Consider the following 23857-nt stretch of genomic DNA (forward strand, 5'->3'; position numbering starts at 1 on the left):
ATGGAAATTTGAGAGCTCCTTTAGCTTGATCACTGTAAATACTCTGCCATGTTTTAGGTTGACCTGGAGTGCCAGAGACAAGAAACCTGGCTGCGGACAAACAGGGCCAGTGGAAGAATCCTCCAGGATTAACACTAAACCAGAACCTTCCACATGGCACTTCAAACACAGTAGTCCATTCTCAAAAAAAAACACAAAAAAAACAAAAAAAACAAAAACCTGTATGCTGTTCTAGTCCCACCCATCTTCTTAAGTGAAACGGGAAGGACTAGAAGGAAAATAGTGCTGAAGGCCAATGAATCTCTTAGGCAGAATCCCATAGGATATAATCCCCACCGTTCCTTTCACCTCAAGGTCTGGGTCCTGGCAACTGACTGATTGCTCCACTAGAGTCACAGGGTTTGGGATCTAGGACATCCCCTTCCCCCCACTACGGAGTGGAGCTGGTCTCCTGGCTAACCGTAGGATGAAGTCATTCCACTGTCAGGGTCTCTTTAGGTTAACCCAAACCTGGAAACAACCTCAGAAAGGAATGGGCAGCCTATAAGGATGAGTCCAAATGGAAAGAGTAAGATTTGTCTATTTATTTTAAAAAATTTTTTAAATGTTTATTTGAGAGAGAGGGAGAGAGCATGAGCAAGGGAGGGACAGAGAGAGAGGAAGACACAAAATCTGAAAGCAGGTTCCAGGCTCTGAGCTGTCAGCACAGAGCCAGACGCAGGGCTTGAACCCAGGAATGGTGAGATCATGACCTGAGCCAAAGTTGGACGCTTAACCGACTGAGCCACCCAGGCGCCCCAAGATTTGTCTCCTTAAAGAAAGGAAGTTGAGCCGTGAAGATAAAGGGGATCCAAAGAAACAATAGAGCGAAGTTTTGATGTGGATGAAATAGAAAATGCAAGCATTTAAAAACAAAAAACTGAGTCTTGGGTAAGTTTCTTCACCTTCCCGAGACTCAGTTTTCCCACTTTTAGAATTAGACACGTGAGTCCTCAGACCAGCGTGTTAAAGTAGGGATTGAGTATAAAAAATGCCTCCTGCAGTGACAGGCATATAATAGGTCTTCATTATTAGCTAGCTCTCTGCACATTCCCTTGACTTAAGAGAACAGTAGAATAATGAGAGAAGTCTCTATTTCTGTGATCATTCCTTTTTCCTATTGAAAAGCTTTGTGTGTCTCTGAGATATTAAAGAAGATATCCAGGAAAGGCAGTCCGAGATGGCGACATAGGAAGACCATGAACTCACCTCCTCCCAGGACACATGAAATATACGGCTACGTATGGAACAACCACCTCTGCGAAACACCTGACAGCTGTGGAGCGGTTCCTTCCCACCGGGAAAATGTGAAAAGGGACACATCTGAGGTAGGCAGGAGAGGCTGTGACTCAGTCCTGCCATACCCCTCAACCCTGAGGAGACCCACAACTGGGAGAGAACTCAAAACCCTGGAGCTTCTCCCTCAGGAGTGAAGGGTTCATACCCTCCATCAGGCACCCCAACTTTTAAGACTTGCACCTGAGCTCCTGAAACATCTGGCCTTGAAAACCAGTGGGGCCCGCCTCCCCGAGATCCAAACGGCCCAGGCAAACTGTGAAGTACCTCTAAAAGGCTCACATGGGCTCACTCACTCCAGGGCCCGATGCAGGGGCAGCCACTTGAAAAACACCCAGTCTTGAATGTGAATTATTTTCTGACCTAAAGCTGTCTGGTGGCAGGGCGGGGAGTGAGGGGGGGTGGCTGTTGGGAGCGTCTCTGGGAAGGACGGCATTGATGGTCTGGTGGCCAGCAGGGCTTGGGCTTGCGGTCCCACGGCACGGTACAGGCTCACCTCGGAGATATGGAGTGTTCAGTTCCAGGCCGCTGTGATCGAGCGTATCTCACCATAAAGTGAGTCAAACGAATTTTTTGGTTTCCCAGTGTATATAGGAGTCATGTTTACACTATACCGTAGTCTACTAAGCGTGCAATAGTATTACGTCTAAAAACCAAAACAATGTCCATCGATCGCTTCATTAAAAAATACATTATCACTAAAAGATGCTACCTTCTGAGCTTTCAGTGAATTGTAATCACAGGTCACCATAACAAATTTAACAACGCTGAATAAGTTTGAAACACTGTGAGAGCTACCAAGATGTGACCCAGGGGTATGAAGTAAGCAAGCCCTCTTGGAAAAATGGCACCAACAGACTTGCTGGAGACAGGGTTGCCGCAAACCTTCAGTTTGTAAAAAGCAAAGCAAAGCAAACCAAAACACGCAATTATCTGCAAAGCATAATAAAATGAGGTACACCTGTGAGAGAAGATTCCAAAGTGAAGGAAGCAGTGCTAAGAGAGTCCTTAAAATTAGGGTCTGGGTGCTCCTGGGTGGCTCAGGGAAGCGTCTGACTCTTGATTTCGGCTCAGGTCATGATCTCATGGTGCATGGGATAAACCCCGGGTTGAACTCGTCACTGACAACCCATTCTCCCTCTCCCACCCTCTATGCCCCTCCCCCATGTGCATGCGTGTTCCCTCTCCCTCTCTCTCTCTCTCTCTCTCTCTCTCAAATAAATAAGCATCACAAAAAGTAGGTTCTAGAGGATACTGAGGAAGCAGGCCTATGCAAGTCCCCTATTTCAATCCTGTTTCCACTTTTGGAACACCGTGGACTTTTGACTTTTGTCAACTGTAATTTGTCAATTGCACCTGGACCGCCTTCTGGAACACATCCTTCAACTTTGGACCGAAACAGAGATAATGTGACACCTGGTAGCTAAATCGCCAATCATGCGTTAGATGGTCAGTTTAACTCCGTCAGCCCCAACCACAATGCCTTGCCAACAAGTTATGTAACCCTGTGGTTTCTGCCTTTCATACGCCTGCACTCCCCACTTGGAATTCGGAGCACACTTTCGATTTCAGTCGACTCTGTGTCTCCTGGATTGCAATCCCCAAAACCCCAAATAAACGCTTTTGGTTGCTTTACAGCCTCGTCGTCTTCTTGGTAGACAGCCTGTATATATTTGCATACTTTAAAAGCTGCTGTCTGAGGCTCTGGCTTCCAATCAGCCTGGATCTAAGTACTGACACTGACAGGTCTTGGTGCACGACCGGCAATTGCGAGCTGTTAAAAGTAAAGTCAGCTGGTCGGGCAATCACTGAGTTTCAAGAGACAACCAAGAGTTAGGGCAAGGTCGAGCCATACGTTTCCTTTCCTACATGAGGCCACCCCTTGAAGACTGGGTGGAGACATCCAGCAACCTGGTTGGGTGCACGCATCTCGATGTCAGGAGAGAAACAGATAGACAGAGATGCGGGCAGTCAAAAGGACAGAGGTGATGACCAGATGCCCAGATGACCAGAGAAATAGATGGACAGAGATGCAGGCAGTCAAAAGCACAGAGGTGATGACCAGATGCCCGAGTATGTAGGAGATCACCTAAGAGGCTACAGAGATTGGGAGGGAAAAGGCACAGAACAGAGGGACCCGGGGCCATCGCATTTAAGGAACTGCCACATCAGAACACCCTGCAAGACCATGGAAAAGCAAACTGAATGAGAACATTTAAAGTGGAAACTAATGAGAACAAGGCCAAGAACGTGAGATCACGACCTGAGCCAAAGTCGGATGCCTAGCCAACTGAGCCACCCAGGTGCCCCTTTTTATTTATGTATTTATTCATTCATTTATTTATTTTCAATTTTTTAATCTTTATTTATTTTTGAGAGAGAGAGAGACAGTGTGAAGAATGTTTCTAAAAGAAACAAGAAGGGGGATTTTCTTTTTTTTTCTTTTCTTTTTCAATTTGTTTCCTCTGACAGGATACAAGGCAAACACACAGTATGCTTGAGTTTTAAAAGGATATTTCCTTTGCCCCACTTTTTTTTTTTAATTTGAAGAAGGGGAATTTTCTAACTCAAAATATAAAATATTTTAGAAATAATAACAGTTGTCTAAAATCACATATTACACTGTGAAATGCCGGGAAACGGGAGAAGGGACGAAAAAATAAAATGTGCTAAATTTCTTGACTAAAATAGGATGGAGTCAAAGGCTATTGTTTCTTCTTGACCTTGATAATTAAGGGAATATCAGATCAAGTATGTTATTTTGCAAAATTTTGTAGAAACAAAAAAACAGGATGATTCCTCCCAAATTACTGTAGGAGATTAAAGAAATCAAAGCAGAGTTCAACTAGCAAAAGACAGGAAATAGAGGAAAATGGTAGGAAAGCATGAGATACAGAAAACATAAGATCGCAGAAGGAAGTGGGAATTTATCTTTTATGATGATAACTGTAAATGATCGTAAAACCACAATATTTAGAAACCACCGGTTCAGGTGAGAAACAAAAGCACACCTCCTGGAAAAAACAATTTTTTTTTTCAAATGTCTCATAAGATTTAAACCCAGTATTTGGAAAATGTGTATCAGGAAAGTGCAAATAAGAACAACATAGATGTGTCAGTATTAATATCGGACAGAGTAGACTCCCGGGCGGAAAAAAATATACAAAGAGGACAAGAGTGAACTTACTTGGAGTTAGATCCCGTTATGAACAAATAACTAATATTCTTTGCTAGTCTCAATGACTGAGTATTAAATAAATATGTAAATTAATCTTTTAGAAATTCAAAGGAAATGTTTTGTTTGGAATAGATACGTTACTCTCAAGTAGACACATCATATAGACAAAATAAATAAGGAGGGAGAAGGCTTTATTAACGTGATACGAACACACAAACTTGTACCCTACACCTGATACACCTAAAGAATGAATAGTCATCTAGCCAGCTATGTTTCAAGAGTTTTCTCCTGCTGAATTTCAGAGAAGTCTTCCCCGGACTGGTTTAATTTTCCTTAGGGCATGGTTTTCATAAGAATGTGGATTATGTCTCTATTTTGTCCGCCCGTATGGTCACACTTCTCTGCTGACATTCTGGGGTCAGCACTATACATGTGTTCCCATACATGCAAGCACCCAGTCTTTTCTAGAAAGATTTGAAACTCTTTTTCTATAAATAAGGACCAGCTCTTCGGAGACTCATGGACTCTCTAGGTTCCCATTATACAAGTAAACTCTTGGGAATATTCACTGAATCTACCTTCACAGAAAGCTGTACCTTCACAGAAAACTGCCTTTTTTTTTTTTTTAAATTTTTTTTTTTCAACGTTTTATTTATTTTTGGGACAGAGAGAGACAGAGCATGAACGGGGGAGGAGCAGAGAGGGAGACACAGAATCGGAAACAGGCTCCAGGCTCTGAGCCATCAGCCCAGAGCCCGACGCGGGGCTCGAACTCACGGATCGCGAGATCGTGACCTGGCTGAAGTCGGACGCTCAACCGACTGCGCCACCCAGGCGCCCCAGAAAACTGCCTTTTAATGTCTTGCTGTATTGAATAACTTTCCAAGACTTAACTCTTGCGCAGACTTTTAGAGGAACTCATTCGTATCACCCATGCTAGAGAAAAAAAAAAAACAAAAATATGTGAGGATGCACAGTTGTCTCACACCAGCGAACTATCTGGTACATTGCTCACAAAGGATGAATTGGCTCTAATAGCAGGAGTAGAAACTGGCTGATGGTCCAGATGGGCACTTGCTAAATACATCTGGGTAAGTCCTCAAAATTGCAATCCTTGATTTTTTGTCCTGACCACAATCATCTTAAATACCTTTGGATTGTCAGACTGGTTATAAAACATTCTCTGGCTCTTTAGCCATATGCCAGAATTGGGAAAACTCACGAAGACTTCCCTACCCTGATCAGAATGCAGTATTTCTGATAAGCTTTGCAAGGTGACTTCATCATCTGTTATTCTCCTCCTCCTCATCACCCTCATCTTCATCGTGCTTCCTAAACTATCACAACTGGAATTATCAACCATGCAGAACACTGTGCATATATTATATAACTTAAATACATAATGTCCAACGTGGATGCCATTAAAACTTCCACGTTAGTGATGAAAAAATGGAGTTTTTCATGCCCAAAGCCACAGAATAAGTGCAGGGCAGAGCTGGTACTGTTAACACTCCTTTTTAACACAGAAACATCTCCCTTCTCCAGTGACCCTTCCTGTGGATTCTTATTCAATCTCTAGTCGCGGGGATTCCCAGGTCATTTCAGGGATGTCTCCCTCTTTGACAGCTTCCAGAACGCTTGTAGCTTTTCCTTATTTCTGTTCTCCAATATCCTCAAGTGTTCAGGCACTAGTGAAAGAAATTATCCAGGCCCTCTCAGTATATGCTCCTGGGAAACAGACCTAAAGCTAGGACATTCGGTGTTATCCTCGCTTACGGAGATTGGTGGGGATTTGTCTCACTTAAAGTTGTTTTCTTACAGTGTATCGTTACCACTTCCTAGGGGCAGGGGTAGCCAAATTCCACTTGAACAACTCACCATGCTATGTTCGATTCAAAATGGCCTCTCCTATATATAGAAAACTATTTTCCTTGGGTCAAACTCATGAGCTTTTGAGCTCTTTGTCATTCATTCATTCACTCATTCACTCACTCATTTTTCCACACATGATTAGTGCATGTGTTCTGTGGGCCAGGCTCTCTGTTGCGGTGCTGGATGAATATTAATAAGGCAGGCATCCTGGAAGGCCTCAGTGAATTGAGTATTTAGGGAAGAACCAATAGGCAAGCTAAGAGCTGCAACAGAACAGTTGCTCTAACAGGGCGATGGCCAGGTAGAAAAATAATCATAGGTTGGAATCCCACCCACGAGACTCCTTGGCAAACATCCTGCTTGTCAGGCTAACCCTCCAGGCATTTCCAGACAAGTCTGCATATTCAGGATGTACACACTTTAGGCTCCCACTCTGGGACCCTGCTAGACTGGGAACAGTACCAGGATCCACTTGGTTGTGGTCCAAGAGGGAGGGTGGTGGAAGAGAAAGTTATAGATGTGGATCCCTACCCCTTCCCCTTGCCCTGGGACAGAGTACTTACCTGTCCGCCCCTCACCTGTTAGGGCTAGGGTCGATGCAAGCTAGCATTAGAGAAAAGTGTTACTGGAAAAAAAAAATAGGCAAAAGGGAGGCAGCAAACCTTTAGGAAAAAAATACAGGGGAATATGGTCTGGGAAGAGGTAAATGTTAGCAGTTACCGGATTTGTTGGTCTTGTATGATATGTCTGCAGATTAGTAAGGAAGGTACGTTTCCTTCAGGACCTCAAGCTTTGAGTGTCTTACCTGGCCTCTACTCTTCCCAGTGTGATATGGTCCCTGGAGTAGAAAATAGTGACAGCCATAGCTAATTTTTGGATTTGATGCTTGAGTGAGCACTTATGCTCCAGACCATCCTAATCATTTCCCCTGCATTATTACATTGCATCCTAAAAATAACCCTGTGGGGAAGGTAGTATAGCATGGTTTTTTTCATGGGGCAGAGGAGAATAGAAAAGAAAAGGAACTTACTCAAGGGCCCACAGCAAGAGGTGAAAGGAGAATCTGGAGTCCAGAGCTCTATGCTCTTAAGTACTGCATTCATCAGAGAAACACCATTCTGTACTATCAGTTACCAAATTTTATTTTTAAATTTCTAGTAACAGACTATACTGTACCTCTGTGTACTTCTAAGGGACTAACTAAAATGTCAAATAGAAACAAGGCATCAGGATTGAGGCCTTCTACCGTGAGACATATTCTTGAAGGCGCATCTTCAAAAGGTTTTACTTCAGAGAAAACTTTAAGAATTATGGGGCGCCTGGGTGGCTCAGTCGATTGAGCATCTGACTTTGACTCAGGTCATGACCTTGTGGTTCATGAGTTCGAGCCCTGTGTCAGAGCCTACTTCAGATTCTGTCTCTCCCTCTCTCTCTCTGCCTTCCCGCCTCGTGTTCTGTCTCTCTGTCAAAAATAAACATTAAAAAAAAAAAAAAAAGAATAGTAGTATAAGATGAGTATCTTAAACCACAAAAAGGCAAGGACATGTAAGTGTTGAGGTTTATTTCTTGTATTTAGGATGGAGATTCATCCCAGTGAGAAAATGGATACCTCTGTGGCATTGGCCATTCCTTAAGTCTAAATAAAGGCCCATGACGTGTCTTGTGCTACGGCAGGTGGGTGGCAGCCGCATGTCATGGTTAAGCTCATATAATCTGGAACAGAACTGGCTGGATTGGAATCCTGGCACTCCCACCGAATGACTGACTGTGTGAAATTGGGAAACTCTCTTCAATGTCCCATACTGTCAATTGCAGGCAATGCTAGTATTTGCAGGGTGGTGATGAATTAAGAACAAGACTGTTTCCCACAATTATTAGGCATGTGTTAATTACCAGGACACAGAGCCAGCGATTAGACAGGACATGAATGTGAACAAGCAGATACCAGGATGTAGGCGGAAGAGAGAAGGAGGGCTTTGACACAGCCACGCGCAAGGTTTAAAGAGAGGTCTCCTGGCTCCTGGGTGGCTCAGTTGGTGGAGCGTCCAACTTCAGCTCAGGTCATGATCTCACAGTTTGCGGGTTCGAGCCCCGCGTCGGGCTCCGTGCTGACAGCTCGGAGCCTGGAGCCTGCTTCGGATTCTGGGTCTCCTCTTTCTCTGCCCCTCCCCCACTCTCCCCCACTCTATCCCTCTTGCTCTCTCTCAAAAATAAATAATAATAAGCATTTAAAAAAAAAAAAAGAAAGAAAAGAAGGTCTCAGAGGGGAGGGAGTGTGGCACTGAGTCCACAGGTGCAAAGATACACAGATGTGTTCCTGATAGCAAGGTGGAGAAGGGCACTGTCGTCAAAGGGAGCAGCTACAGAAATGAGGTCATGGCCAAGCAAGGCCGTCTTAGGAAACTGCAAAAGGAGAGGTGTGCCTGGGTTTAGAATCTTAGCGGCGCCTTGTTGGAAAGCCAGCCTGGAGAAGATGGTACCACGGAGAAGGATCTTGAGGCCACACTGAGTTGTTCAGACTTCACTCTGTGGGAAATAGGGATCCGTGAGAAAGCTCCAAGAACAATAAATCATATTCTTGTTTGTCTCTGGGTTTTTTTTGTTCCAAATATTGCTTTCTTTATTTTTTAAATGGAAAAAAACTTTTAAAAATGTCTTTCCATCAAGGGAAATATTGTATAATTATTATAAGCATACTAATCTGCAGAAAAATTATAAATGATTATTTTTTATTTATGTTTCAGAGAGAGAGAGCAAGAGAGAGCGAGCGAGCTAAGCAGGGGAGGCGCAGAGAGGGAGACACAGAATCCAAAGCAGGCTCCAGGCTCAGAGCTGTCAGCACAGAGCCCGATGCACGGCTTGAACCCACAAGCCATGAGATCATGACCTGAGCCAAAGTCGGACGCTTAACTGACTGAGCCACCCAGGGGCTCCTATAAATAATATTTCTAAATTACCTAACGTCCCACAACCTTGAGAAAACGACCACTGACATTTCACTGAAGAACTTTCTGAAAGCACACAATTTCAATGAACTAATATTTTATACATGTTTTGGTCAATAATCTATGTGACTAGCTTTTCATGTCAATAAATAAAGGCATCCATGAGCATTTTAATGATGGCAGAGTTTTCCATTTTATGGGGGTGAGGCAGTTCATTTACCCAGTCCTTACTGATGATAAAGCCCTTCTAATTTCTGAACATTACAAACAGCACTTCCACAAACAGTTTGAACCCGATGCAACAAAACCATCAAGTACTGGAGAGATCGGGAAACATCATAGATTCTTGAAAATTAAAACAAACAGACTTCAGGCTGCTACAGAATGAGAAGGGAACGCCATGCCCAGCACCTTGGCTTGGAGGTTGATGTTAGTCAGTAATTCAATTCTTAATCTCGTATTTATTGGGCATCCACAATGCGTCTCGTCCTCCTCTGATAATGGGATGCAATAGAGAACAAGTCAGAGAATGTCACTTTTATTACAGCACAGAAGCTAACAGGGGAGATAGATTATAAACTTATAAACAAACGACGTATTAGATATCCGGGAGCACTACATGAGGAATCAACACGGGATGGTATGAGACAGCATCATCCACTTTAGTTGGATCATCTAGGAAGGCTTCTCCAAGCCGCGGTCATTAAGGCTGGTAAATGAACGGCCAAAGGATGGAGGCAGGGGAAGATCAGGAAAGGGGAATTCAGGGAAGCGGCTGATGCAAAGGCTCAAAGAGGGAAATGAGCTTAGCAGGTTCAAGGCAGACAAAGATCAAGAGGCCAATGGAGCTTGTACATTTTCAACAACAAGGAAGGTGCCATGAGGTAGGAAGCACCGACCACGGGCTGGGAGCACCTTGCAGACCATGCTCCAGTTCCGATGTTCCCCTTCCTGAACATGGGGAGCCACTGGAGAGTTGCTGCCACACAAGAAGCTTGATCTGTGATTTTAAAAGACCCCTACAGCTTTCTAAAACTATCAGCTTCTTAAGCATAAGTTGTTGTCTTGTGTGGCTCTGCATTCACAAGACCGAGAGAACCCTTGGCACACGGTAGGTGTTACATCAGCTTTATGAAGAATCAACAATGTAGGGATTGTTGTACAATGTACAGAATCCAATGTAGGGATTCATTTACGGGTCCCACAATATTTGTTAAGTATTTAAAGGTACTGTACTAGGTACATGGATATAAAAAAAAAAAGAGAGAGAGAGAGAGAGAGAGAGACTTAGTTCTACCCTCAAGGCCAAACAGACCTGAAATGAATAAACACATGTGTGGTCATTTGACTTCAATTGGAAATTGGAAATTTATCTTTATTGGAAGAAAGGGAATGTCTTTTCTTGATGCTCTAGCCTATGATCTCTTTATTTTCAGGCTGGAGACAGCCATAGCTAGTCGTCTCTTTTTTTCCTTTTTAAGGAGAAAGCCAAGTCTTCCACTTTTCCAGAAAGTGGGAGAGAAAAGAGAGATTTAGAGGAAAGGGTAATTAGTTGATGTTGGGATGTGTTGGCTTCTCGGAGCCTTTGGCCCCGTGGGTGCAGATGAGCAGTGGACGTTGGACACGGTAAGTGGAGCTCACGAGAGGTGGAGATGGGGTCATGGCTTTGTGGTTACCAAATAATACGTAGAGGAAAATGCAGGGTGCGAAATAATCGCCGTAATTTGCCCTCTCTGTCCCAGTACGATACACTACACCTTCCCAGTTTCCCCAGAGAACTATCACAGCTTAATTTAAAGACTATGTGCTCTGGAGTTGCATGCCGGGTTGGGCACCAGAGTGGCATCACCAGTAGAATATTCGTGAGCAAATTACCCAAATTCTTGGAGCTTCAGTTTCCTCATCAGTAAAATGTGGATAACCACAGGCACCTATTCCATACAGTTGATGAAATGCTTTAATATATTTACAGCCCTTGAGTGATATTAAAGGCTTAATTAGATACTACCCAATATCTATATTATGTCCAATTGAAAATATTTATTACAAGGCTGCGACTCCTTCTAGACCATCATTTGTTGTGATCATCTGTAGGTTACCAAAGGCAACCACAGTATTAAAAAAAAAATGTGCCTGATAAAATGTTCTTTGGATTAATCTTGCTGGATTAATCACTGCTTATCTATAATCTAGGAGAGCCCTCAATTATTCAGGACATTATGTACCAAAAGAGCGTGAAAGTGTGGATGGTATGTTATTCTGTCTTGTTCCAGCATATTAGTGCCGTTGGGATCCAATACACCCTTCCAACAGGAGGGTTCAGGTTGAGGTTTGGAGCATTTGGCTGAATCAGGTATTATCCGTGGGTTTACAGACACATGGAGTCCCCCATGCAAAGTGTTTCCAAGCAGGCCGACGCACCATCGGCATCACAGTCCTGTGGGTCAGATGCTTATTGAAGCTCCTTGACCTCAGCCCTGACTCACCGGTTCGCAGCTTATTGGTGACGGGTAAGGCAGAGAATAGCTTGCCTGGAACTACCTCAACAGTGGCTCCCAGCGTGTGCCGTAAAATTCTAAAAACAGAGGAAATCAAAGAGAGAGAGAGGAAAAAAAAAAAGCGTATTTATATTCTTGCTGATGGAAATTATTTCTAGAGGTCATGACATAGGCTGGGTCTGTGAGATCCTGGAATCAATGTTTGTCTTCGTGGAGCTGAGTGTTTCTTTTCTGAGAGGACATGGGAAGTGGGAAACAGACAATGCCTCTTGGTGGCAATCCGAGTTGGCAGGGAGCCCCTTCTTCTGGGCAAAACTTCTCTGGGGCCTACAGAGCCTTCTCTCAGCCTCGGCCAACTCACCCACGAGAGAGGTCCCGTCTCTTGCTATCTCTGACGAGAGAGCCTACGATTGCTCTGACCCTTGGTCTCTGCCATTTACGGGGGCACGATTTCGTTGAATTCAAAAAGGATTTCTCTTTTCTATGTTTTTTCCCTCTTCCTCTCCTTTCCTAACTGAGTTTCTGCCAAGGCAAACGGGTACAAACCGACCCCATTAGGAAATCTCGAGATGGAGCCCAGTTCTCCCGAACACTTCATACCCGAGTGTGTTCGTTCCCTGAATCTGCATCCAACACTTAGCCAAGCATGGATTCCTATAAAAGCCTTGTGAAAGGAAAACACGGATCAAAGACACCTTCAAAGTGTTGTCATGTCGCATTGAAAATCTCTGCGTGAGGGGCCAGTGGCCACCAGCAGCTCGAGGTCAGAACCTCCCCGACACCCTTCACACGGGGCCCTCCCGTAGGGTCCTTCCGCCAAGGAGGAGCTGTGCCCCCTCCCCAGCCTTGTGCCCCCCCGTGAGAAAGGACAAGAGCAGCCCCACCAGAGGCCCTTTCCCTTGGCAACGCTCTGTGTCAGCAAAGCGTCTCCAGCAAGCATTTCCGTGGGAAGGCCTTCCATCTGGAGCTTGGCAGAGAGGGGAGATTTCCTTTGAGGTTGTGCCACCCTCTCCCTTCGGCTCTCCATAAGGTGCAGCTCGGAGGGGCCTTGTCTGACTTGAGGGCTGGTGCCGGCGTGTTTCACGGAGCCAGAAGGGCTCTTCTGACTCCCCTGCGCAAGCCTGCGAGGCGCTGAGAGAAAGAATGGTATTCGTTCTGCCACCACCTCCCATCTCAGTGTGCAACAGGTCACAAGATGTGACAAGTTCATGCGCTAATTCCTTCCTTTTCAGTTAACAGAATAACACAGATGGGAACACTTACCCCGGGATCGGACGTAAACTGGAGCGGCAGGAGAAGGAGGACAGACACAGCCTGGCCCCCGCTCAGGATTCTGCTCGACAGAAATTGTTTTCAACAGCATCATCACCCGCAGCTGGGTAGCCCCAAGAAGCTACTCTCTGACAGGAAGGCGCAGGCCGCTGGCACGGGCCCTCGTCTCAACCCACCCATCCCGCAAAACGCTCCCAGCATGTTCAAGAAATAACAACACCAGGCAGCAACCCCATCGCCTCCCAGGAGTCTCTGGGTAGCAACGCCCCAGGCAGCAGTTCCAAAACCACCCCGTAGACTGTCTGCAAGATGATAAATGGAACATTAAAGGAAGAGGGATGTTGAGACAGCAGTGGTAGAGCCACGCACAGAACCACGGGGATGCCTGCCGTCTCTCCTGGCCCCTGGGCACTCTGCATACTCAGGTACAGAACCGGCTTTCAGGATTTTGTCCCTTACCAGGCTCTGACCTACATTTTTATCCCAAAGTGACAGAGATCCATTGGCGGTCAAACGGCTAGGGCTCTGAAGTCTAAGAGGTGCCTTCAAATCCCAGGCTGCCACTCATGAGCCACATGTGTCGGAGCAAATTGATCCGGCTCTTCCTGAGCTTCTGTTTTCTCCCCTGCGAAACAAATTAGGAAACACTTTCCCCCTTTACTCAGCTGTTTAGGATCAAATAACATGTCCAGAGCTGGGACTGGGACCTACAAAGAGTAGCTACAGTTTATTGATATATTTCACATGTGCCAAGCAATGTGCCCGACACTCTTATAAGGACATTTCTAGTTAAACTTCACTGAAGCGCTCGGGGGCTTATGCTACCATCACCCTGGCACTGTATTGCCAACGAGGAAACTGGAAGTCAGGAACAAGATCCCACGAGCTGCAAGTGACCAGCTGGTTTGAAACCACCTCTATCTATCTAGGCCTTCAGAGTCCAGATTTATAACCATATCGTAGGCACTTGGTAACAGTGGTGGTGATCACTGTCCTCGTCATCATCATGATGGCTAGCCAAACCGTGAGGGGCCTCTATGCCTTGCTAGACAGGGTACACGTCAATATTTTAGTGCCAGCTATAAGATGATGATATTAAAATAAATTATAAGGACTAACTCCAAACCTGGAAGAGAGCTACAAATTTTGGACATCAAGGAAGGAGAGAAAGACCATGCTTCTGGGAATTTGAGTGAGGTTAGGTCAAAATGAATCTTTGTGGACATTTGTCAATCACTTTCTGCTTGTAATCTGTTCATCCCTTTTTGTGGTAATAGCCTACCCTCCCTCCCGAGAAATAACCATTCTTCTATTCCATATGGCTCTGATGGGGATGACAAGTCACATTTTCCCACTGCACTAGACCACAGCGTGGGCTGCCAGTAATAGGCCTTGTTCACGGAGATTAGTACAGAGGGTGAGCCTATGATCCCAAAGGATCCATCAAGTGAATTCCAGAGGATTTCATGTATTGATAACAGAAGAATGAAAATGTCTCCAACTTTTGCCATTGCAAGGCTGGCATGACGTAAGCGTGGAGCATTCTGTAGACATTTCTGTTTCTCATTTGTCCAAATAAACGGAGGAAGTCAGCTGTAGGAAGGAATGCAACCAACATAGGGAAAAGCAAAGGATACAGACAGAAGAAGGAGGGGACGAACGAAAAGGAGGGGGAGAGGGAAAGGCAAAAGAGAAAAGGGGAGGAAGGAAAAGGAAAATGGAGAGGGTGGGGAGATAGCTATTTTTATCTTAGGATCACTTTGTGTCAAGATCCGTTCTAATCCAGGTTCCCATGTAGAGTTTCCATCATGTTACATGGGAGAATGCTGGTTCTCACAGTACGTATTGGCTATGTCAATGGTGAAGTCATGGGCATGTAAAGTTCCATCATCTAGGATGATCAACATTGTGGGGACTTTCAGAATTTCTAAGTCCCTGTCCCCAGAACAGTCTACTGGGTCATGTAGAAGCACATGTCAACTAAATTCCAGTTGGTTCTTTATTTTTAGTTGCATGACGTGATGGAAAGAGAATGAGCTTTGAAAGCAGATAGATCTCATTTCAAATATCAGCTTCACCAGAATGCATGATCTTGGACAATAACTTAGTCTCCACTTGCTCATCTCTAATTGGGACCCGGGTACTCGGGTGTGAAAATTGGGTTTGGGGGCAAGTCAAATGCTCTATAGTAGGAAAAAAAAAAAGTGCCTTTGGCATAGTGCCCAGCCCATAGAATGTACTCTGAAAATAGTTCTTCTATTTCTGATAGTTCAGATCCACCCTTCCTTCACAAAGACCCTTCATGGGAACTGAGAATAGGTACCTGAGGTCTTTCTGGGAACGTTAAGGGCCCTCCGTAATTCAGAATAATGTTTCTCGGTATGATGGGAGTTGTTTACGGTCATGCTATGTAAAATGTCAACAAAATATCTCAATCTCAACTCTCAGAATAAGTTGCAAAAATTAACAAGCTATGTGAAGTGTCTAACTTGTTCACTAAATGAGCATAAATGAACAGTTACACTTCATACATCATTATCACTTCTCCCTGCCACTCTCTCCCTGAAGTAACAGGCTCACAGCTCCTATTGCCCCTGTTCCTGGGGTGGAGAAGGTATGATGATCTTTGAGCCCTCTCTGACCTCAGGATATGTGTAGTGACAAGGACGGCAGGGTGGTCTCATGGCTTCACCAGTTACTGTCCCTCTGTAGCAGATTTGCTTGAAGAAGGGAAACAGCACATTGCTGGCGGTTTGGGGAATTTTGTAGTAGAGTTGTTTTTATGCCTTTCTGACTTCCGATCCTGTATAGCAGCATATTCTTCCTTTTTTTTTTTTTTTTTTTTTTTGATTATTTATTTTGGGGAGAGAGAGAGCAGGGAGGGGCAGAGAGAGAGAGGGAGACACAGAATCCAAGGCAGGCTCCAGGCTCTGAGCTGTCAGCACAGAGCTTGTCATGAAGCTCGAACCCACGAACCATGAGATCACGACCTGAGCTGAAGTCAGACGCTTAACCGACTGAGCCGCCCAGGAGCCCCTATAGCAGCATGTTCTGTAGGGATTGTCTCTGTCTCTGTTCTTCCTTATCTTATCCTCCTCCTCCTCTTCTCTCTTCCTGCTCCTTCCTGCTGCCCCCTTCCTCCCTCTCTCTCTCTCTCTCTCTCTCTTTCTCTCTCTCTGTCCCTCTCTCTCTCTCTCTTTCATTTTTGGTCTTTGTGCCCCAGTTGTAGCAGACAAGGGGGACAAGACCAACGACTACAACTGAATAAGATACAACCTTCTGCCTCAAAAAGCTCACAGTCTCTTTGAGGACACAGACCGAGAGCAGTTTGTGATCACTGTTTCTTTAGCTTGCAGCCAAGGAGGTGGAATCAAGACCCGTGCCAGAGTGCAGAGCTGACTTCTCAGCCTGGGAGAGGTGACATTAAAGCTATGCCTCACATGGTACCCAGATGCCTCCCTTTGTACCCCGTGAACCAGTTAAGAGGGAACTATCTTCCTATAAAAGCAGAGAGCATAATGCCTGGCAGACCCTGGATGTAAATTTCAAACGCTGTGATTTAAGTAAAACTTATTTAAAGTGAAAGTTGTGGTCACACTGAAGATAAAACCCGTCTTTGTTTTTTGCCTTACAGAAGTTTATATGGAATTCCTTTCTTTCCCATTCTTGACGCCCATTGGGTGTAGGTATCCTTTTGGCTGACTCAGAACATTCATGGGGAAAATCAGAACCAGGGCCTGTCTCTTCTCCTGAAAACAGCTTCTCCTTTCAAATAAACCTGTGGGTAAAATGTTTACAAGTGTGATATTTCACACGTGGAGAAGAGGGCCACATTAATGGCATGAAAAGAGGTACCTGTCAGCTCATTCAAGCAATAGCCCTCATACTTCTGTGATTGGGAACATGGATTCCATGAACTCAGGAAAGGGAAGGATGGAGTGCAATGCAGGGTTCTAAGAAAAATTACAGCAAGAAAGAGCTTGGAGTGAGTCTCCAACTGAGTCCCAGTGTTTATGGAAGATGTTCATGCATCAAAATGCACCATTTTGAATCCAAAGGAAGTCTTTCTTTCCCAGCCATCTAGAGAAAATAAATTAATATCCAATTAGCATCTACTGTGTTTTGCAGGAAGAGGGTGGGGGGAGAGAGGGATAGAGAGAGAGAGAGAGAGAGAATGTTCATTATTTACGGCATCCTAGATGAGAATCGACGGTGCAAATTCCGTTGGCAAATCTGCTGTTGAGGTTTCTCATCTCTAGGAAGGGATTTTCCTTACTAAGCATTTCTCAGGTTTTTTTCCAGTCTCTGTTTTCTTAATTTCCTAATTTTACAAATTGTCCACAAGGGAACAGGGCTGAGAGGACAAAACCAACAGAGTGAGGCCGTGTGGGATTTGGTTGCCAAGACTCAAGAGGGTCCTGCTCTTACCGGAGCCTCAAGTCCAACAACAGTCTTAGTAACAAAACACAAACAGTTCCCTTGACACTCATTTGAAGGGGGAGGGTTGGGTGTGGGAGCAAATGGCTTGTCTTCTAATAGGACTGAAAGCAAAATTCAAGTGAAGTCAATTAAATCTACGAGCAAAGTAATTTTCACAGGACTTACCCAGCAGGGAGGAGCGGTCATATCGAAGATCGAACAGGGGAAACCAGAAGCATTTGCAACTGGACTCATCAGAACTCACAAGGGCGTTTTGGGATAGGATAGCAATTGTCTATTCAATGGAACTGTTCTATCCTGGTGATTCTGGGGCTATGGAAACTCCTGTCCCTGTTCACTGGTGGAACAAAAGTGGTCTCTGTTATAGCCTCTAGGGTAGGGGGAGGCAATAAAATATTCAGGTTTGCCAGAATCGTGATGGAGACGGTGCAGTCCTGGCTTGTAAACAAGAGCCAAGGGGAGCCGGGAGGAAGGGACACCAATTTGGGTTGAATGGGCACAGAGGGAAGACAACAGGGACCCAGCTGCCACTGTGTCCCGTGAAGCACACCCGTGCAACTGAGGCACAGAAAGCAGGAGCAAGGCCAGCAGAGGTTTGCAAAAGGAGGCAGCTGGACTTTGTGCTGGGGTTTGCTGCGGTGTAGAGAACCCATTAGGTGATTCGTGATCGTTTACCCGATGGCCTACATGTGCCTGGTGCCATGTCAGGGATGCAGTGCAGTCAGGAGAGGGAGAGAGACAAGCTAAGCAACAGTTCCACATAATGGAATGAGTAACGTGAAAGGGAAGTGTAGAGGATGCTAAGTGAATGCCTAGTCAGGCTGTACCAGTGGGAAAGGACTCCGTCCTGCCCCGTCCTATCTAGTTTAGGCCATCGTCATTTCTTGCCCGGGCACTGTGACAGTTCCACCCTGGTCTCTTCACGTGCACTCATTCTTCTTTCCGGCACAGCTGATTTATGGTATGATTGCATCCCATATTACATGCCTACCTGCCCCCTTTAATAACATCCCACCACACTATAGGTGCAGTCAAGATTCTTTGATATGACCGGCATGGTTCTGCTGTATCTGCCTTATCTCTCCAAATTCATCCCACTCTATTCTATCAAGCCATCTGAAATGACAACACGCCGACGTCAGGATGCCTGCACAACACCTTGGCAAAGATGTGTATAAGAGAAAACTCAAGGTGGGTGTAGGAGAACAGTGTACATGTTCTCTCTGAAAGCCACATTTTGAATGCTCTGAGAAGGACCAGTAGACAGAATTCTGTGATGGCCCTTCAAGATCCGTGGCCCCTGCTTTACACATATCTACTCCAAGTTATTCAGTCAAACACTAATTTAGGTGCTGCTGCGAAGAGATTTTGCAGATGGTAAAAATCGAGGTCCCATATCAACTGATCGAGAAATTATCCAATGAGCCTCACCTAGCCACAAGGAGCCCTTTGAAAATAGAATGTTTCCGCCAGCATCACAGAAGAGGAAGTCAGAGATTTGCATAAGAAGTATTCGATGCGACACTGCTGGCTTAAGGTGGAGGGGTTCCGTGCAGCGGGGAATGTGGGCAGCCAAGAGTGGCCCCTGGCTCACAGCCAGCAAGGAAACAGGGATTTCATTCCAACAACCACAAGGAAATGAATTCTACCAACCACTGGTAAGCTTGGAAGAGGACCCAGAGCATCGAATGAGAAGAGCAGCCTCGCTGACTCTTTGACATCAGTTCAGTGAAACCCTGAACTAAGAATCCAGTCGTGCTACAGCAGACTTGTGACCCACGGAAACTATGAGCTCATACATTTACGTCATTTTAAGCTGCCACCCAGGACTATGAAACTAATGGTTGATGCAAAAAGGAAATTCAACTTTCAAAAGTCCTGGCTATATTGGACTCAAGTGGGTATTTTCCTGATCATTTACCAATGCCTCTCTGTGAAGTTTTTTTAATGCAGATAATCACCTACAGCACTGAGTGGGCACACATCACCTACGGCCTTAGGAAAAGGGCAGGGATTATTTCTACCCTGGTTGCAACTTGCAGTTAGAAATCTGACCTCTTGAAATATTGGGACTCGACCCAGGAATAGAGAGAGAGAGAGAGAGAGGATGGTGGACATTTAGATGATCTTTATGAACAGCTAGGATTGGGTAAATGGCAAGAATGAATCAAAGGCTAGTGTTGGAAGCATGCGTACATCTTGCATATTAGAATAACTAAATAAACGATTAACTGAATAACTAACTAACTCTTAAGTCCACTTCCAGATCACCTATTCCTCAAGTCTGTGAAGTGAATTTGAAAATACTGGCATACGCTAGGGCCCTGAGTGCTTGTAGAGACTGGAGTGAGAGACGGCGGGACGTCCACAGCTATCTTTTGGCAGATAGCACACACGAAAGGCCTCCATTCTCATTAGAAGGGAACTGGGCTAGCATTGACACTTGACCTGTGGCATTGTTCTCCCAGTATACACAGTCTGAGTCAAGAAAACTCCTTGCCAAATGGGAATTGCTGGCCCCCTGCCCAATCACTAGGCCCTGCTTGTTTTAGAAAAATTTATTACCATAAAAAAGAGACAAATTGTAAAACTCAGACTTCAGTGTTGAAAAATTAATTAGGCCTTTGGCTCTCTCTTCTCAGCATTTGTAGAGAATTTCTTTGTATACTTAGCTGGTTCGTTGATGAGGGTTAAATATGTGTACCCGAGAGATTAACACTCTTATTGGAGCTATTTCAAGAGGGAAAGTGTGTTAGAACCAGAGCCCATTTGGTATTTCCAAAGAACATAGCAGGAGAAGTCAACTAAGTGAGCTTGGTGGTTGTTAGGAAGGGCTTCTTACCGGAGGCAGCTTTGGGATGGGGGAGGGACGGTCCACGTGTCAGGCTGGGGAGAGACAGGGCAATCTAGTCAGAGGTTACAGAAAGTATAAAGATGGCGGCATGGATGAGCATGGTGGACCCAAGAAACCAAAACCCAGATTCAGCACGCTTGGAGTAAAGAATCTAGCTAATGGCAAGAAAAGAGGATACAAATCTGGAGACGAAAATGGAAAGGTAGGTCTGAGTCAGAGCAGTAGTAGTCTTGATGCCTTCCTCGGGGATCTGGGTTTTAACCTATAAGCACCGACATGTTTTTACCAAGGGCATAGTATGATCACTCTCATTTCTGAATATTATCTCTGAGAGTGGCAGTGTGGAAAATCAGAAAATGCCGTATGATATCCCATTTTCTGGCTTTGCTAATGTCATGAATTGGAATAAGAATGAAATTGGGGGTGAGGAATGCATTTAGTTAGCTTTTAGGCATGTCTGCATTGCACACGTGGGTATGTCCTGTTTCTGTGGCTCGGGAGCTAGATTACAAGGAGATTCAGACGGAAAAGCTGTTGCACTGAACAATGTGGAAACAGGAGCTTGCCTCGGGGAGCAGGTAGCAGGGTTGTTTTTCACCTCTGCAAATCAGGACTCACCTCGAGCCCATGCTGCATTGGCCAGTCACTCTTTTGCATTTTGTTAATAAAGTAAGTCACTCATTTATTTATCGGTTATCAAGTTTTTAACGAGAACCTGCTATAATGGGCACCATTCCAGCACCAAGACAAGGTGGACAAAGTCCTTAGGCCCCTAAAGACTCAGTCTTCAGAGAGATGAAGACAAATAACAAACCACTAAATCAGCAAATGCCAGAAAGTATAAGGGCTCTTCGGAAAACAGGTTAAGGAGATCAAACGTTGTCGAGGTGATGGAAATTCCATTTTAGGTAGATTGGCCAGGGAAATTTCCTGTGAGGAGATGACATTTGAGCAAAGACCTGCATGAGTCAAGGAGCGAGCCAAGTCAAGGTCTAAAAGATCTGAACCAGGGACATTGAAGGAGAAGCGAGAAGGTTACGCATAGCCAGAGTCAAGCGAATGAGATGCGGAGGACAAGACTATGAGAATCAGGTAGGCAACTGGGCAGGAAGGGGCTTGGGGCCAGGGCTGGTGAGTGTGGGTGACATGGGAAGCCGTTAGTAGCTCCTAAACAAGTCAGTGGTGGCATCTAATGCGTATTTGGAAGAAATATTGCTCAAACATTAGAGTTTTATTACTATTGGGGCTATTGTTATTATTATCACCATTCACTCTTTCACTCACATGCTCCTATATTCTAGAACCATGTTCTGAATGCTTTCTCCGTGCTAGGCATTGTGGTAAATACGATGAGCGCCAAAACTAGTAAGACGTGACTCCTTCCATCACTGGCTTGCAGGGTTACAGGGACGTGTGCATGGACCACACTTAGCACTGAAATATCTTCGATTCACTTCAGACCCAAACTCTTTATACCTCAGGTGCAGATGGTAAGATAATTTAAATATCAGGGATCTTGGCATGTTTTTGTCATCTGGTCAAGATCCCTCACTTTCTTTATTATTTGGTTTTATTCCCATTCCTCACTGTCATTCTCAGATCATTCACGTATATAGTTGGATTTTAGAAATTCCTCCAGAATGTGTTTTCCAGGTTTGTGGCAACTCTTTTTTTTTTCCTTCCAAAATACACATGCCAAGTCAGGAGTGAGAGTATAATGCATTAAATTGTGTGTGGAAAGCAAGAATCTGTATTGATATATCCCAGTGTAGGACTTTTTGAAATGGGAGGCACTGAAGTCCAGTGGTATGCTAATACACCAACACTTCTAGGGAAGAAAAAGGTCCTGACTTGTAGTATTTGCTGATTCTCATGGTGTAAATATTCTCATCATGACCAATTTCAAGCTGAGATTCGACAATCAGGTTGCAAAAGGCCCAAGTATTTAACGACTGTCTGGCCCAGGTCCAGCATACTGTTGTATGGTTCCTTACCTTCCCCTGAAGGGTATAAGGAGGACACGGCCCTACTCATGACATCAGCCCATCCCCACTCAGTGTGTCATTCTTCCCAGATATCAGGAATCTTCGGCCTCCTTCCATAAAGTGAGATGGGTGTTCCAGAAACCCTGATACACCCATCCAGAGGTGAGTGAGAGGCTGGCTTTTTCTTTTCAAGGATGAGTTAAGAAAGTTTCTCCTTAGGCCAGCTGGGAGCCCTGTTGTTGGAGTCTCCTGTGTGCACGTGGTATAAGCCAACTGGAAAATCCTGACGCTGTGGACACATTTCAGCCAAATTAGAGGGATGGCTTGGGGCCGTTCTAAATATTGCCTCAGAAATGTCTACAATCCTTATGTTATGATGTTTATCTGCTGTTGGTCACTGAAGAGCCTGGTTGGGCAGACAACCGGTCCCCCAAATATACAGGATACTTGGAGATAGACCGTCATTAAAATGAGGAGCTGAATCATTTCTTGAAGGTCTAACGGTGATTTCTTTTGAGTTACGCTTCCATGGAGGTTCTGACATCTTTTAAAAAATGTGTGTTCTTCCTCTTAAGGATATAAATGATCCATCATGCTGCTTAAAAGTGGAAATAATCATAATAATCATCATCACAATAAAAAATATGGATTGCATTGTGTCCCTTCAAAACTATATGTTGAAATCTTACCACCAATATGATGGTATTTGAAGGCGGGCCATTTGGGAGGTAATCAGGGTTAGATGTGGTCTCGAGGGTGGAGCCATGATCTGGTGGGATTAGTGCCCTGATAAGGAGAGACACCAGACAGCTTGCTCAATCTCTCTCCACTACTCTCTCTCCAGCTACAGAAGGTGGCTATCCGGAAGCCAGGAAGAGAACATGCCAGAAACCGTACTTGATCTTGCAGGCTTTCATCTTGGACTTTCCAGCCTCCAAAACCGGGAGAAAAGAAATTTCTGGTGTTGAAGCCACCCACCCGAGGTGTTTTTTAATGCCAGCCTGAGCAGACTGCTACTTCTACTCACATTGCTACTGTGGCTAATAATAAGAAGTGAAGCACCCTACACGCATACTCTCCTGTAGTCCTCACGATAACCTGTTAGGCTGGCTTTCGTATTTCCCTCACGAGTGAAGAAATAAGAGAAGTTAAGGAACACAGGAAAGGCCATCCAAGACGGTAAGTGACAGCTGGGTTGGAGCCCAGACTACATGTGGCTGGAGTGCCCACTCTTCCCCGCTAGGCTGTAATGCTTCCCAAAGGTTACTACATACAGGCTTGGTATAGAGGGGGGCTCGGAATACATCTGTGGAATGTTTGGAAATGAAGGGTGGATGGTTAACCTTCCAGGACAGGAAACCGAGTTTGGAACACGTAGAGTTTTGTAAGCGCTCAACAGGGTGGGAGACCATGCCGATGAAGTCACAGCAGAATTCTCTGCTATGAACCTCAAAAATTTAGTTCTTTCTTGGAAACGC

General features: G+C 44.9%; 1 long non-coding RNA gene and 1 other non-coding gene across 2 annotated transcripts in view; both read right to left on the minus strand.

The window, feature by feature from the left end:
* Positions 1 to 23857, minus strand: part of LOC147582732 (uncharacterized) — a 94286-nt gene that overhangs the window by 26465 nt on the left and 43964 nt on the right. The window lies entirely within an intron of this gene.
* On the minus strand, positions 3790 to 3923 carry LOC112869753 (small nucleolar RNA SNORA27). Its single transcript, XR_003224410.1, has one exon. It is a non-coding gene; the product is annotated as a small nucleolar RNA SNORA27 (small nucleolar RNA).

This window comes from Puma concolor, chromosome A3, assembly GCF_028749965.1.
Source record: "Puma concolor isolate L17-30 chromosome A3, mPumCon1.1.hap2, whole genome shotgun sequence".
Taxonomy (NCBI): domain Eukaryota; kingdom Metazoa; phylum Chordata; class Mammalia; order Carnivora; family Felidae; genus Puma; species Puma concolor.